Genomic DNA, 14,120 nt, shown 5'->3' with positions numbered 1-14,120 from the left:
GGTTCGGCCCCATTCAACTTCTGGGTCTCTAAATTGTCCACGTGGCCAGAGCTAGCCTTTTATGCCTTGGAGGTGCTGGCCTGCCCGGCAGCCAGCGTTTTGTCTGAACGTGTATTCAGCACGGCAGGGGGCGTCATTACAGACAAACGCAGCCGCCTGTCTACAGCCAATGTGGACAAGCTGACGTTCATAAAAATGAACCAGGCATGGATCCCACAGGACCTGTCCGTCCCTTGTCCAGATTAGACATTAACTACCTCCCCATAACCATATATTATTGGACTCCAGGGCACTTCCTCATTCAATCCTATTTTTATTTTCATTTTACCATTATATTGCGAGGCTACCCAAAGTTGAATGAACCTCTCCTCTGCCTGTGTGCTAGGCCTAAATATATGCCAATGGACTGTTGCAGTGGTGGGTGACGTGAAGCCTCATTCTCTGCTATGACATGCAGACTGATTCTCTGCTGACATGAAGCCAGATCCTCTGTTACGGGAGCTCTCTCCTCTGCCTGGGTGCTGGGCCTAAATTTATGACAATTGACTGTTGCAGTGGTGGGTGACGTGAAGCCTGATTCTCTGCTATGATATGAAGACTGATTCTCTGCTGACATGAAGCCAGATTCTCTGTTACGGGACCTCTCTCCTCTGCCTGGGTGCTGGGCCTAAATTTATGACAATGGACTGTTGCAGTGGTGGCTGACGTGAAGCCTGATTCTCTGCTATGACATGCAGACTGATTCTCTGCTGTCATGAAGCCAGATTGTCTGTTACGGGACCTCTCTGCTCTGCCTGTGTGCTAGGCCTAAATATATGCCAATGGACTGTTGCAGTGGTGGGTGACGTGAAGCCTCATTCTCTGCTATGACATGCAGACTGATTCTCTGCTGACATGAAGCCAGATCCTCTGTTACGGGAGCTCTCTCCTCTGCCTGGGTGCTGGGCCTAAATTTATGACAATTGACTGTTGCAGTGGTGGGTGACGTGAAGCCTGATTCTCTGCTATGATATGAAGACTGATTCTCTGCTGACATGAAGCCAGATTGTCTGTTACGGGACCTTTCTCCTCTGCCTGGGTTCTGGGCCTAAATTTATGAAAATTGACTCTTACAGTGGTGGGTGACGTGAAGCCTGATTCTCTGCTATGATATGAAGACTGATTCTCTGCTGACATGAAGCCAGATTCTCTGTTACGGGACCTCTCTCCTCTGCCTGGGTGCTGGGTAGTGTTGAGCGCGAATATTCGAAAAGCAAATTTTTTTCGCGAATATCGCAACTTCGCGATTTCGCGAATATTTCGAATATAGTGCTATATATTCGTAAAAACGAATATTCGTTTTTTGTTTCCCCCCCCCCCCCCACAAAATTACAGTACACATATAATTGATTGTTTCCCAAAGGTCCAACAGCTCAGATCTTACTCACATTGCCTAGAAAGTGATTGAGGCGCGAATCTTCGTAAGGCGATTTTATTAGCGCACATGCGAATATCGGCACGTCCCAGAACAGAGGCAAAGGGCTTTGCATTCATACATTAGTGAATTGAGTTGCGAATCTTCGTAAGGCGATTTTATTAGCGCACATGCGAATATCTACACTTGTCCCAGAACAGAGGCAAAGGGCTTTGCATTCATACATTAGTGATTGAATTGAGCTGCGAATCTTCGTAAGGCGATTTTATTAACGCAAATGCAAATATCTACACTTGTCCCCAGAACAGAGAGGCAAAGGCCTGTGCATTCATATAGTATAGCACCATATTCGCGAATACGTAGAACTTCGTAAAATTCGATTTACGAATATTCGTATTTTTTATTTTACTTTCCACCTTACAGATTACATTGATCTGTACTCTGTCAACTACTGTCATCACCCCCCACTGTATCTCGATTGATTCCCAAAAGTCTCACATTCCCTAGAAAGTGATTGAGGTGCGAATCTTCGTAAGGCGATTTTATTAGCGCACATGCGAATATCTACACTTGTCCCAGAACAGAGGCAAAGGGCATTGCATTCATACATTAGTGATTGAATTGAGTTGCGAATCTTCGTAAGGCGATTTCATTAGCGCACATGTGAATTTTGCATAGCATATGTATTATGCGATAATTCGAATTATCGCATATGCGAAATAATAACGAATTTGAATAATCGCGAATATTTTACGAATATTCTTTCGAATATTCACAAAATTTCGCGAATTCGAATATGGGACATGCCGCTCAACACTAGTGCTGGGCCTAAATTTATGACAATGGACTGTTGCAGTGGTGGGTGACGTGAAGCCTGATTCTCTGCTATGACATGCAGACTGATTCTCTGCTGACATGAAGCCAGATTGTCTGTTACGGGACCTCTCTCCTCTGCCTGGGTGCTGGGCCTAAATATATGCCAATGGACTGTTGCAGTGGTGGCTGACGTGAAGCCTCATTCTCTGCTATGACATGCAGACTAATTCTCTGCTGACATGAAGACAGATTCTCTGTTACGGGACCTCTCTCCTCTGCCTGGGTGCCGGGGCCTAAATATCTGAGAATGGACTGTTCCAGTGGTGGCTGACGTGAAGCCTCATTCTCTGCTATGACATGCAGACTAATTCTCTGCTGACATGAAGACAGATTCTCTGTTACGGGACCTCCCTCCTCTGCCTGGGTGCTGGGCCTAAATATATGCCAATGGACTGTTGCAGTGGTGGCTGACGTGAAGCCTCATTCTCTGCTATGACATGCAGACTAATTCTCTGCTGACATGAAGACAGATTCTCTGTTACGGGACCTCCCTCCTCTGCCTGGGTGCTGGGCCTAAATATATGCCAATGGACTGTTGCAGTGGTGGCTGACGTGAAGCCTCATTCTCTGCTATGACATGCAGACTAATTCTCTGCTGACATGAAGACAGATTCTCTGTTACGGGACCTCTCTCCTCTGCCTGGGTGCCGGGGCCTAAATATCTGAGAATGGACTGTTCCAGTGGTGGGTGACGGGAAGCCAGATTCTCTGCTATGGAACCTCTCTCCAATTGATTTTGGTTAATTTTTATTTATTTAATTTTTATTTTAATTCATTTCCCTATCCACATTTGTTTGCAGGGGATTTACCTACATGTTGCTGCCTTTTGCAGCCCTCTAGCTCTTTCCTGGGCTGTTTTACAGCCTTTTTAGTGCCGAAAAGTTCGGGTCCCCATTGACTTCAATGGGGTTCGGGTTCGGGACGAAGTTCGGATCGGGTTCGGATCCCGAACCCGAACATTTCCGGGATGTTCGGCCGAACTTCTCGAACCCGAACATCCAGGTGTTCGCTCAACTCTAGTGTTGGACTATGACTGCCTTACTGACATCATCAATGGTCCTTGCTTCCTTAAAGGACACATCTAGAACTATAATTATGTTTTACAGAATTCATTGGCAGATTTGTGGTTGTTTACTTGGATGACATTTTCATTTTCTGTTGTCATTTGACCAGTGACTAGCTTATATGCCAAACTAATAAAATATGTCTTTTTTTCAAGGAAGGTTATTTTTGTGGAATGTACAGGCTATCCACGAATCCATCTAACTTCAGACATTTGAGGGCTTACAGAGGTTCATGGAGTTTGCCAATTTCTATAGAAAAATTAGGGGATTTTCTGAGTTCGCTAAACCTCTTACTGACTTTACGAAAAAGGAACCATTTGTTTCTGAATGGAACTGAGAAGAAACAGAGAGAGAGATTTATCAAAACTGATGGAAAGGAAAACTGGCTTAGTTGCCCATAGCAACCAATCTGATTCCACCTTTCATTTTCCAAAGGATCTCTGAAAAATGAAAGGTGAAATCTGACTGGTTGCTGTGGGCCTTTACACCAGTGTGGATAAATCTCCCACAGAGTCTTTTGAGAATCTAAAAGTAGCTTCCCTGATTTGTTGAGGTGGATGCTTCTGAGTTGGGGGCCAGTTTGGTTTTGAAACAAGGTTCTCCAGTTTTGACTAATTTACATATTTGTGCTTATTTCACCCATAATGTCACCTCAGCAGAGAGGAATTATATATGACATTAGGAACATGAGTTGTAAGCTAGTAAAGAGAACCTGTCATCTTTTTGACATCTTTTTAGTCAATACTTGTTTTACCGATGAAATAACAATTCTGGAACATCTTTTTTTTTTATAAGTCTGTGTTTTACCATTTCTCTGTTATTCTTAATGACCATATTAAACTGTATTCAGGATTATAATCCCTGACAAGAAGAACACAGAGGAGGATGAGGCAGCTCTTTACCTCAGTGTTGTGAAGTAACTTCCCCTCCTGTGTGATTTAGGACAGGTTTTATGTGCACTGATAGGACAGTGGCCATTTTGTTTTTCCTAAAGATTGCTCCCCAGACAAATGATAACTAATGTAAGGTATTTGGGAATATATTTCTAATTAAGTAATATTTAAGTATTTAAATTTTCCTAATTCCCGGAGAACTCCTTTAACCACTTCAAGACTGAGCTAGTTTTAACCTTCATGACCAGGTAAATCTGATATCACTTTATGTGTAATAACTTTGCAATGCTTTTACTTTACTACAGTTGAAACCAGAAGTTTACATACACTATATAAAAAGACACATATGCATGTTTTTCTCAATATCAGACATGAATTCAGAATAAACCTTTGCTGTTTTTGGTCAATTAGGATTACCATAATTATTATTGTTTGCCAAATGTCAGAATAATGAGAGAGAGAGAGAATGTTTAAGGCATTTTTATTTGTTTCTGCAAAGTCAAAAGCTAACATACATTTCATTAATATTTGGTACCATCGCCCTTAAACTCTTTGACTTGGGTCAAAAGTTTTGGATATCCTTCCACAAGCTTCTCACAATAGTTGGGCCCATTCCTGCTTACAAAACTGGTGTAACTGAGCCATGTTTGTTGGTCGCCTTGCTCTCACCTGCCTTTTCAGATTTGCCCATAAATTTTCAATAGGATTAAGATCAGGGCTTTGTGATGGCCACTCCAAAACATTGACTTTGTTATCCTTAAGGCCTCTTTCACACTTGCGTTGTCCGGATCCGGCGTGTACTCCACTTGCCGGAATTACACGCCGGATCAGGAAAAACGCAAGTGTACTGAAAGCATTTGAAGACGGATCCGTCTTTAAAATGCTTTCAGTGTTACTATGGCACCCAGGACGCTATTAAAGTCCTGGTTGCCATAGTAGGAGCGGGGAGCGGGGGAGCGGTATACTTACCATCCGTGCGGCTCCCGGGGCGCTCCAGAATGACGTCAGAGCGCCCCATGCGCATGGATGACGTGCCATGCGATCACGTCATCCATGCGCCTGGGGCGCCCTGACGTCACTCTGGAGCGCCCCGGGAGCCGCACGGATGGTAAGTATGCTGCTCCCCACTACACTTTACCATGGCTGCCAGGACTTTAGCGTCCCAGCAGCCATGGTAACCACTCTAAAAAAGCTAAACGTCGGATCCGGCAATGCGCCGAAACGACGTTTAGCTTAAGGCCGGATCCGGATCAATGCCTTTCAATGGGCATTCATTCCGGATCCGGCCTTGCGGCAAGTCTTCAGGATTTTTGGCCGGAGCAAGAAGCGCAGCATGCTTCGGTATTTTCTCCGGCCAAAAAACGTTCCGTTCCGGAACTGAAGACATCCTGATGCATCCTGAACGGATTTCACTCCATTCAGAATGCATTAGGATAATCCTGATCAGGATTCTTCCGGCATAGAGCCTCGACGACGGAACTCTATGCCGGAAGACAATAACGCAGGTGTGAAAGAGCCCTTAGTCACTTTGTAACCAGTTTGGCAGTATGCTTTGGGATATTGTCCGCTTGGAAGACCAATTTCTGCCCAAACTTTCACTTCCTGGCTGATGTCTTGAGATGTTGCTTCAGTATTTCCACATAATCTTCTTTCCTCATGATGTCATCTATTTTGTGAATTGCACCAGTCTCTTCTGCAGCAAAACAACCCCCAACATGATGCTGCCACCCCCGTGTTTCACAGTTGGGATGGTGTTCCATGGCTTCCAAGCTTCTCCCTTTCTCCTCCAAAAGTAACGATGGTCATTTTGGCCAAAAAGTTCAATTTCAGTTTCGTCAGACCACAGGACATGTCTCCAAAAATGTAGGTCTTTTTGACACAATCTTACCAGCTTCTGCCATCATCTTCACAAGGTATTTTGCTTTTGTTCTTGGGATAATATGCACATTTTGGACCAAAGCACGTTCATCTCTGGGACACAGAACCCATCTCCTTTCTGAGTGGTATGATGGCTGGACGTTCCCATCTTGTTTGTACTTGCGTATAATTGTACAGATGAACGAGGCACCTTCAGGTATCTTGAAATTGCACCCAAGGTTGAGCCAGACTTGTTCAAGTCCACAATTCTCTTCCTGATATCTTGGCTGATTTCTATAGACTTTCCCATGATGTTACACAAAGAAGCTGTGTGTTTCAGGTGTGCATTTAAATACATCCACAGGTGTGTCTTTAATTAACATTAATACATGTGCGAGCCCATATTGATGCAGACGCCCCACATGCCGGCAGCGTACGTCCGTGATCGTGTTCTTCTCTCTGCAGCCTCACAGACTTGAAAAAGGGGTCCGCTGAACCCCGAAACGCGTTGTCTTCTAATAAATATTATGAAATTCTACACCTGGTTGTGATTGTGCGCCTTATGTCCACAAGCCCACTTGACTCCTATGGTCCAGTAGACCTCCAGCACTAAGTATCCCTACAGTGGAAACCCCCAAAAAGGACCCCATTTTGGAAACTACACTCCTAAATGAATTGAATTTACAAAGGGGTGTAGTGAGCGCTTTGACCCCTCAGACATTTCACAAAATTTAGAAACTCTTGGCTATGAAAATTATAAATGTCATTTCTTCCAATAAAATGCTGCTTTAGCTCCAATTTTTTTTTTTTTCACAAGTGGTAACAGGAGAAAACTCACCCCTCAATTTTTAGGTATTTTCTCCTGAATATGGCAATAACCCATATGAGGTCATAAACTGCTCCATGGGCAGATCGCATTGCTCAGCAGGGAAGGAGTACCAAATGGCTTTTGGGGTGGCATATTTTGCTGGAATAGTTTTTAGGTGCCAGGTCACATTTGATGAGACCCTGAGGTACCCCTACAGTGGAAATCCCCAAAAATTGTCCTAATTTTAGAAAACTACACCCTCAAAGAATTTATTGAGAGGTGTAGTTAGTGCCGTCACCCCACAGGAGTTGGCTATGAAAATGGTGCTTTAGCTCCAGATTTTTTATTTTCACAATGGGTAACAGGAGAAAAAGGACCCCACAATTTTTACTGAATACAGCAACATATGGTATTTGGTCGTCAACTGTTGTTTGGGAACACTGCAGGGCTCAGAAGAAAAAGAGCACATGTGCATTTGAGGCCTAGTTTGGAGGTTTCTACAGCAATGGCCAAAAACTGCAGAGGCTCTAAGGTTAAATGAAAAAAACTAACAAGAAGTGGCCCCGTATTAGAAACCACACCCCTCAAAAGAAATTACCAAGAGATGTAATGAGAATTTTGACACCACCGTTTTTTTTATTTTTTTATTTTTTTATTATTAAGTCACAGCAGACGGCGCAAATTTTTACATAGAGATGCTAGTTCAGTGCACAATATGTTGTGCCCAGTGTATGCCAGTGTGAAAAGGATATGCTGTGCTTTCTGGTTTTGTAAACACCCTACATGTGGCCCTAATCTTTAGCTTGGACATACAACAGGGCTCAGGAGTAAAAGAGCACCATGCGCATTTGAGGCTCAATGTTGTGATTTACGCATCTTGTGCTGACAACTTTAGAAGCTATGGGGTGAAATAATAAATGGAACCCCCTAAGAAATTAACCACATTTGGGAACTCTACCCATCAAGGTATTAATTAAGGGGTGTAGTGAGCACCACAGATATGACATTTCAGTACTCAATATGTTGTGCCCAACTGGTGCCATCTGAGACACACCAGGCCCTTTAAATTGTTGAGAAAGTTCAATCAGGTAATGAAATGAGCTGGTGTCAGAGAAGGAGCTCCCTCCCTCTGTAAACCACTTAGATGCTGCAATCAGCATTGACTACAGCATCTAAGAGGTTAATTTGCCGATGATGGAATTTTCACGATGCCAGCAGTAACGTCCAGACTATCAGGAGGCTTGGCCATTTGTCCAATCAGAGTGCCCTGCCATCAAGCTGATCACAGTTCTAAGGCTAAATGCACACGGCACTGATAAACAGGTGTGCGACCATTGCAGTCTATGGGGCTATTCATAGGAATGTTTTTTTAACGGCCAGATAGGGGACATTATTACTGCTGGGGGACATTATGTATTCTGCAGGAGTTAGGATTTTATTTTAAAAAAAAAGACAATAAAATTCATCCATTTTTAACGGCCATGAAAAACGGATGCAAAACCATTAAAGATGTACAGATTGCCAGAAAATGCACATATTGTTGAAAATTGCCATGAAAAACTGGCAATGTGTCCAATTTTAAGTTTTTTTTTTTTTTTCACTGTAGTGTTTATGTAGCCTGTGTAATGGCTGCAATGGCAGTTATTGGTATTTTGTGCCATGTTCTATTTTCTTCTCCCTATTATCTTCTTTACATTTTTTGTATCTATCTGCGTTCCAGTCTGGCCCGTGAACATCACGTCTGTAATCTGTAGTACTTCTCCTGACATGACCTCTGGCTTGTTTCTGACTCTGCTCTTGTCTGTCCCTTGGACAGCATGCCTAAAACCTGTAGTGCCTCCCCTAACTCTGAACCCTGTCTTGTTTCTGACTGAGCTCCTGACTGACCCTCGAACACCATCCACTGTTCAATTGACTATGCCACTACTATAAAAGGCTCTACTAGCCACAGTCAATGCACATTTCAGGAGAGGTATCCGCTTATCTAGTACTAATGCAAATCTTAGTACTGAAATGTGAATAGATACAAAGAAAAAAAGACAGATTAAAGGAACTGTCCAGGATTAGAAACACAGGTTTGTGCAACAGTGCCACTCCTATCGACGGGCTTTGTCTGGTACTGCAGCTGAGCTGAGCTGTAACCAAACACAACAAATGGAAAAGAGTGTTTGTTTTTTTGGGCAATTTCTTTAAGGGGGTTGTCCCTGATAATAAATATTAAAAATACGATCATGAGCTTTGATAAAAGTACTACAAGTAATACAAATTAACATTTTTGTTCACTACTGTTGACTGATATCTTAATGATTGTCCTCAGAGTTGTCCGTACATGTACTGTGCTATATTACTAGTGCAATCGAATATACAAACTGTATGTTCACATTCCATACAACAATGAAGTGATGATGTATTGCTAAATGGTGGTGTAAGAAAACTGTAATGTCTAATTTCACATGTCACATAGTCTTCCTAAAGGCTGTATTAGACAGACGGATTCTGAGGGCAATTGTCAGGAAGGAAGCGTCCCTTCCTGGCAATTGCCTGCTCGCTAACGGAGGAGAACGCTGCTATACCATGCAGCCATCTCCTCCACTGCATGGGTCCCATGCTGTCCAGTTGTTTGTTGGCAGTAGATCGGGATTAGACACCATGATCTGCTGCTGGCAAACGATCATTTTTAAATCTGTCAAAAGATTTGGCTTGTCCCATGAATGAGCATTTGCTCATTCATCGGGTAATTGGTGGAGGTATTAGGCCTCTTTCACACGGGCGTCAGTTTTTTTGCCCGGATAAGAGCCGGGTGCGTTGCGGGAAAATGCGCGATTTTCCCGCGCGAGTGCAAAACATTGTCATGCGTTGCACTCGCGTGAGAAAAATCGCGCATGTTTGGTACCCAAACCCGAACTTCTTCACAGAAGTTCGGGCTTGGGATTGATGTTCTGAAGATTGTATTATTTTCCCTTATAACATGGTTATAAGGGGAAATAATAGCATTCTGAATACAGAATGCATAGTAAAACAGCGCTAGAGGGGTTAAAAAAATAAATAAAATGTAACTCACCTTAGTCCACTTGCTCACGAAGCCCGGCATCTCCTTCTGTATCCTCTGCTGAGGAACAGGACCTGGGGTGAGCTGCTCCATTAAATAGAGGTTAAGGACCTTCGATGACGTCACTCCGGTCATCACATGGTACGTCACATGATCTTTTACCATGGTGATTCACCATGGTAAAAGACCATGTGATGACCGGAGTGACGTCATCGAAGGTCCTTAACCTCTATTTAATGGAGCGGCTCACCCCAGGTCCTGTTCATCAGCAGAGGAGGTACAAGGAGATGCCGGCTTCGCGAGCAAGTGGACTAAGGTGAGTTAAATTATTTATTTATTTATTTTTAACCCCTCTAGCGCTGTTTTACTATGCATTCTGTATTCAGAATGCTATTATTTTCCCTTATAACCATGTTATAAGGGAAAATAATAATGATCGGGTCTCCATCCCGATCGTCTCCTAGCAACCGTGCGTGCAAATCGCACGGCATCCGTACTTGCTTGCGGATGCCATCCGATTTTCACACACCCCATTCACTTCTATGGGGCCTGCGTCACGTCAAAATCGGACGATATAGAGCATGCTGCGATTTCAACTGAACACACAAGTGATACGTTAAAAACATCGCTCATGTGCACAGCCCCATAGAAATGAATGGGTCAGGATTTAGTGCGGGTGCCATACGTTCGCCGCACGGATCGCACCCGCACGGAAAACTCGCCCGTGTGAAAGGGGCCTTACACTGCCAGATCATCGATAACGAGCGTTCATACATATGCTCATTAGCGATGATTGACCTGACACTCGCCTGGTGTAATACAGGCTTAAGTCAGCCACATCTTAAGGCCCCCTGCACACGAACATGTGCTTCCCGTTGCCATATTGCGGACCGCATTTGCGGATATGCAATACACAGGTGCCGTTCCGTGGGCATTCCACATCACGGATGTGGACCCATTCACTTGAATGGGTCCACAAATCCGGAGATGCAGAATGGTGCGGAACGGAAGCATGGAACGGAACCCTACGGAAGCACTACAGAGTGCTTCCGTCCCGTACTTCCGTTCCGCAAAAAGATAGAACATGTCCTATTTTTTTGCAGAACATCCGGATCGCGGACCCACTAAAGTGAATGGGTCCGCGATCCGCTGCGGACTGTGTTCGTGCATTGCAGCCTGCATTTTGCGGGCTGCAGCACGACCACGGGGTGCACACGTTTGTGTGCAGGGTCCTAAGTCTGTCTTCCCAGTTTCTGGCAATAACCTTTAGCGCTCATGCACATGAACATATTTTTTTTCAGTGTCTGTTCCTTTTTTTTGCGGACCGTATGTGGAACCATTCACTTCAATGGTTCCGCAAAACAACTGAAGTTACTCCGTGTTCCTTCCGTTTCTGTATGTCCGTATTTCCGTTCCGCAAAAAATAGAACATGTCCTATTATTGTCCGCATTACGGACAAGGATAGTGCTGTTCTATTAGGGGCCAGCTGTTCCATTCTGCAAAATACGGAATGCACACGGATGTCATCCGTATTTTTTGTGGAACTGTTTTTTTGCGGACTGGAAAATACATACGGTCATGTGCATGAGCTCTTAACAAAAAGTTAAAACCCTTAGGCCTCTTTCACACGGGCGTTGCGGGAAAAGGTGCGGGTGCGTTGAGGGAACATGCACGATTTTTCAGCGGAGTACAAAACATTGTAATGCGTTTTGCACTCGCGTGAGAAAAATCGGCATGTTTGGTACCCAAACCCGAACTTCTTCACAGAAATTCGGGTTTCGGTTAGGTGCTGGGTAGATTGTATTATTTTACCTTATAACATGGTTATAAGGGAAAATAATAGCATTCTGAATACAGAATGCATAGTACAATAGGGCTGGAGGGGTTAAAAAATAAAAATTAAAATTAAACTCACCTTAATCCACTTGCTCGCACAGCCGGCATTTCTTCTGTCTTCTTTTTTGCTGTGTGCAGGAAAAGGACCTGTGGTGACGTCACTCCGGTCATCACATGATCCATCACCATGGTAAAAGATCAGTTGCTTGCGGATGCATGCGATTTTCACACAGCCCCATTCACTTCTATGTGATGAAAGCACATATAGAGCATGCTGCGATTTTCACGCAACGCATAAGTGATGCGTGAAAATCACCGCTCATGTGCACAGCCCCATAGAAGTGAGTGGGTCCAGATTCAGTGCGGGTGCAATGCGTTCACCTCACGCATTGCACCCGTGCGGAAATCTCGCCTGTGTGAAAGGGGGCTTAGTGACCACTAATACAACTTTTTTACTGATGTAAACAAAGGGGTTTTAAGCTAAACAGCTGGTTTTAGTCAGTCTTTATATGTACCCAAAATGGTGCATTAAAAACTACAACTTGTCCCACAAAAAATAAGCCCTCATACAGGTATATTGATGAAAAAAACTTAAAAAGTTATAGCTCTTGGAATGCAATAAAAAAAAAAAATTGCATAAGGGGTTAAATACTTTAGTTTCTATCTCGGCTATATCGACCGATATGTGGCCAAAGCAGCCAATCATTAACAGCAGCAGTGTCATATAATCTGAATTCCCCCTTGTGGCCAGCTATTTTCTGTCTTGGTCATATGCCTATGTACAATATGTATGTTATATTTTGATAGAGTTCGTCCCACATGCCGCAACAACAAAGCCTATAAAGGCTAGGCAGGATTGTGATGAAGATGATTTCACACTTAGCAATGCAAATGGAAAAATCTGTGGTCAGATTCATGGAAAATTCTGTGGTGAAACCCTCAGGTAGCTCTTTCATGGTTATAAGGGAAAATAATAGCATTCTTAATATAGAATGCTAAGTAAATTAGGTATGGAGGGGTTAAAAAATAAATAAATAAAAATTAAACTCACCTCATCCACTTGTTCGCGCTGCCTGGCTCGTCTTCTTTCTTATTCTTTGATGACCTGGGAGGAAAGGGACCTTTGGTGACGTCACTGCGCTCATCACATGGTCCATCACCATGGTGATGGACCATGTGATGAGCGAATTGAAGTCACCAAAGGTCCTTTTCCTCCCAGGTCATCAAAGAATAAGAAAGAAGACGAGCCAGGCAGCGCGAACAAGTGGATGAGGTGAGTTTAAAAAAAAGTTAACCACCCCCCGTCCACACGTTGACTAAAAACGTCCGGGAGGTGGTTCTTTATTTCTGAATGGACGTTTCTGAACGTCCATTCAGAGACTGCAGCTGCACGCTAATCGTGAAGCTGCAGATCGGGTTGCACGCTGTCAGTGACAGCAGGGAAACCCTTAAAGAAGGCAGGGACAGTGCCCAGGTGTCCCTGCCTTCTAAATCGCTGTATACACAGCGCTATGCGCTTCCTGTTCCGGCCCGGCTGTCATGTGACCGCCGGGACTGGAGAGTGCAGGAGCTGTCGGGTCTTTCACAGACCTCGATCAGCCCTGCACTGATGCTGTTCAGTGCAGTATACCGCTGTACAGCCTTTCTGGGGGGTGTATTTCCCCTGTAACTGGGGCTACTATGTCAGCCCCAGTTACAGAAGAAATTAATAGTGAAAAAAATAAAGTTAAGTTAAATGTCCCCCAGAGGTCTTGTATGACCTTATGGGGGGACGAAAATTGTAAAATAAAAAAATAAAGTGTTAAAATAAAAAATAAAAAAATTTTCACATGTAAAAAAAAAAATCCCCAAGTAAGGAATAAAAAAAATGTTAAAAATAGAAAAAATAAAATAAAATATACATATTTGGTAATGCCGCGTCCGTCACATGATCCACCCAGTCCGATAAACACCATAAAAAATAAAAACAGCGTAAAAAAAGCCATTTTTGTCACCTTACATCACAAAAAGTGCAACACCAAGTGATCGAAAAGGCATATGTCTCACAAAATGGTACCAATAAAACTGTCACCTCATTCCCATGTTATAAGGGAAAATAATAAAATCTACACAACACCTAACCCAAACCCGAACTTCTGTGAAGAAGTCCGGGTTCGGGTCTGGGTACCAAACATGCCGATTTTTCTCACGCGTGTGCAAAACGCATTAAAACGCTTTGCACTCCCGTGGAAAAATCGCACATTTTCCCGCGACGCACCCACATCCTCTCCGGCCCTCACACGTGACGCCCGTGTGAAAGAGGCCTTATTCTCGTAACAAGCA

This window comes from Bufo gargarizans, unplaced genomic scaffold (assembly GCF_014858855.1).
Source record: "Bufo gargarizans isolate SCDJY-AF-19 unplaced genomic scaffold, ASM1485885v1 original_scaffold_1097_pilon:::fragment_2:::debris, whole genome shotgun sequence".
Classification (NCBI taxonomy): Eukaryota; Metazoa; Chordata; class Amphibia; order Anura; family Bufonidae; genus Bufo; species Bufo gargarizans.
The sequence above is the reverse complement of the archived record's forward strand: the minus strand, read 5'-3'. Positions refer to the sequence as shown.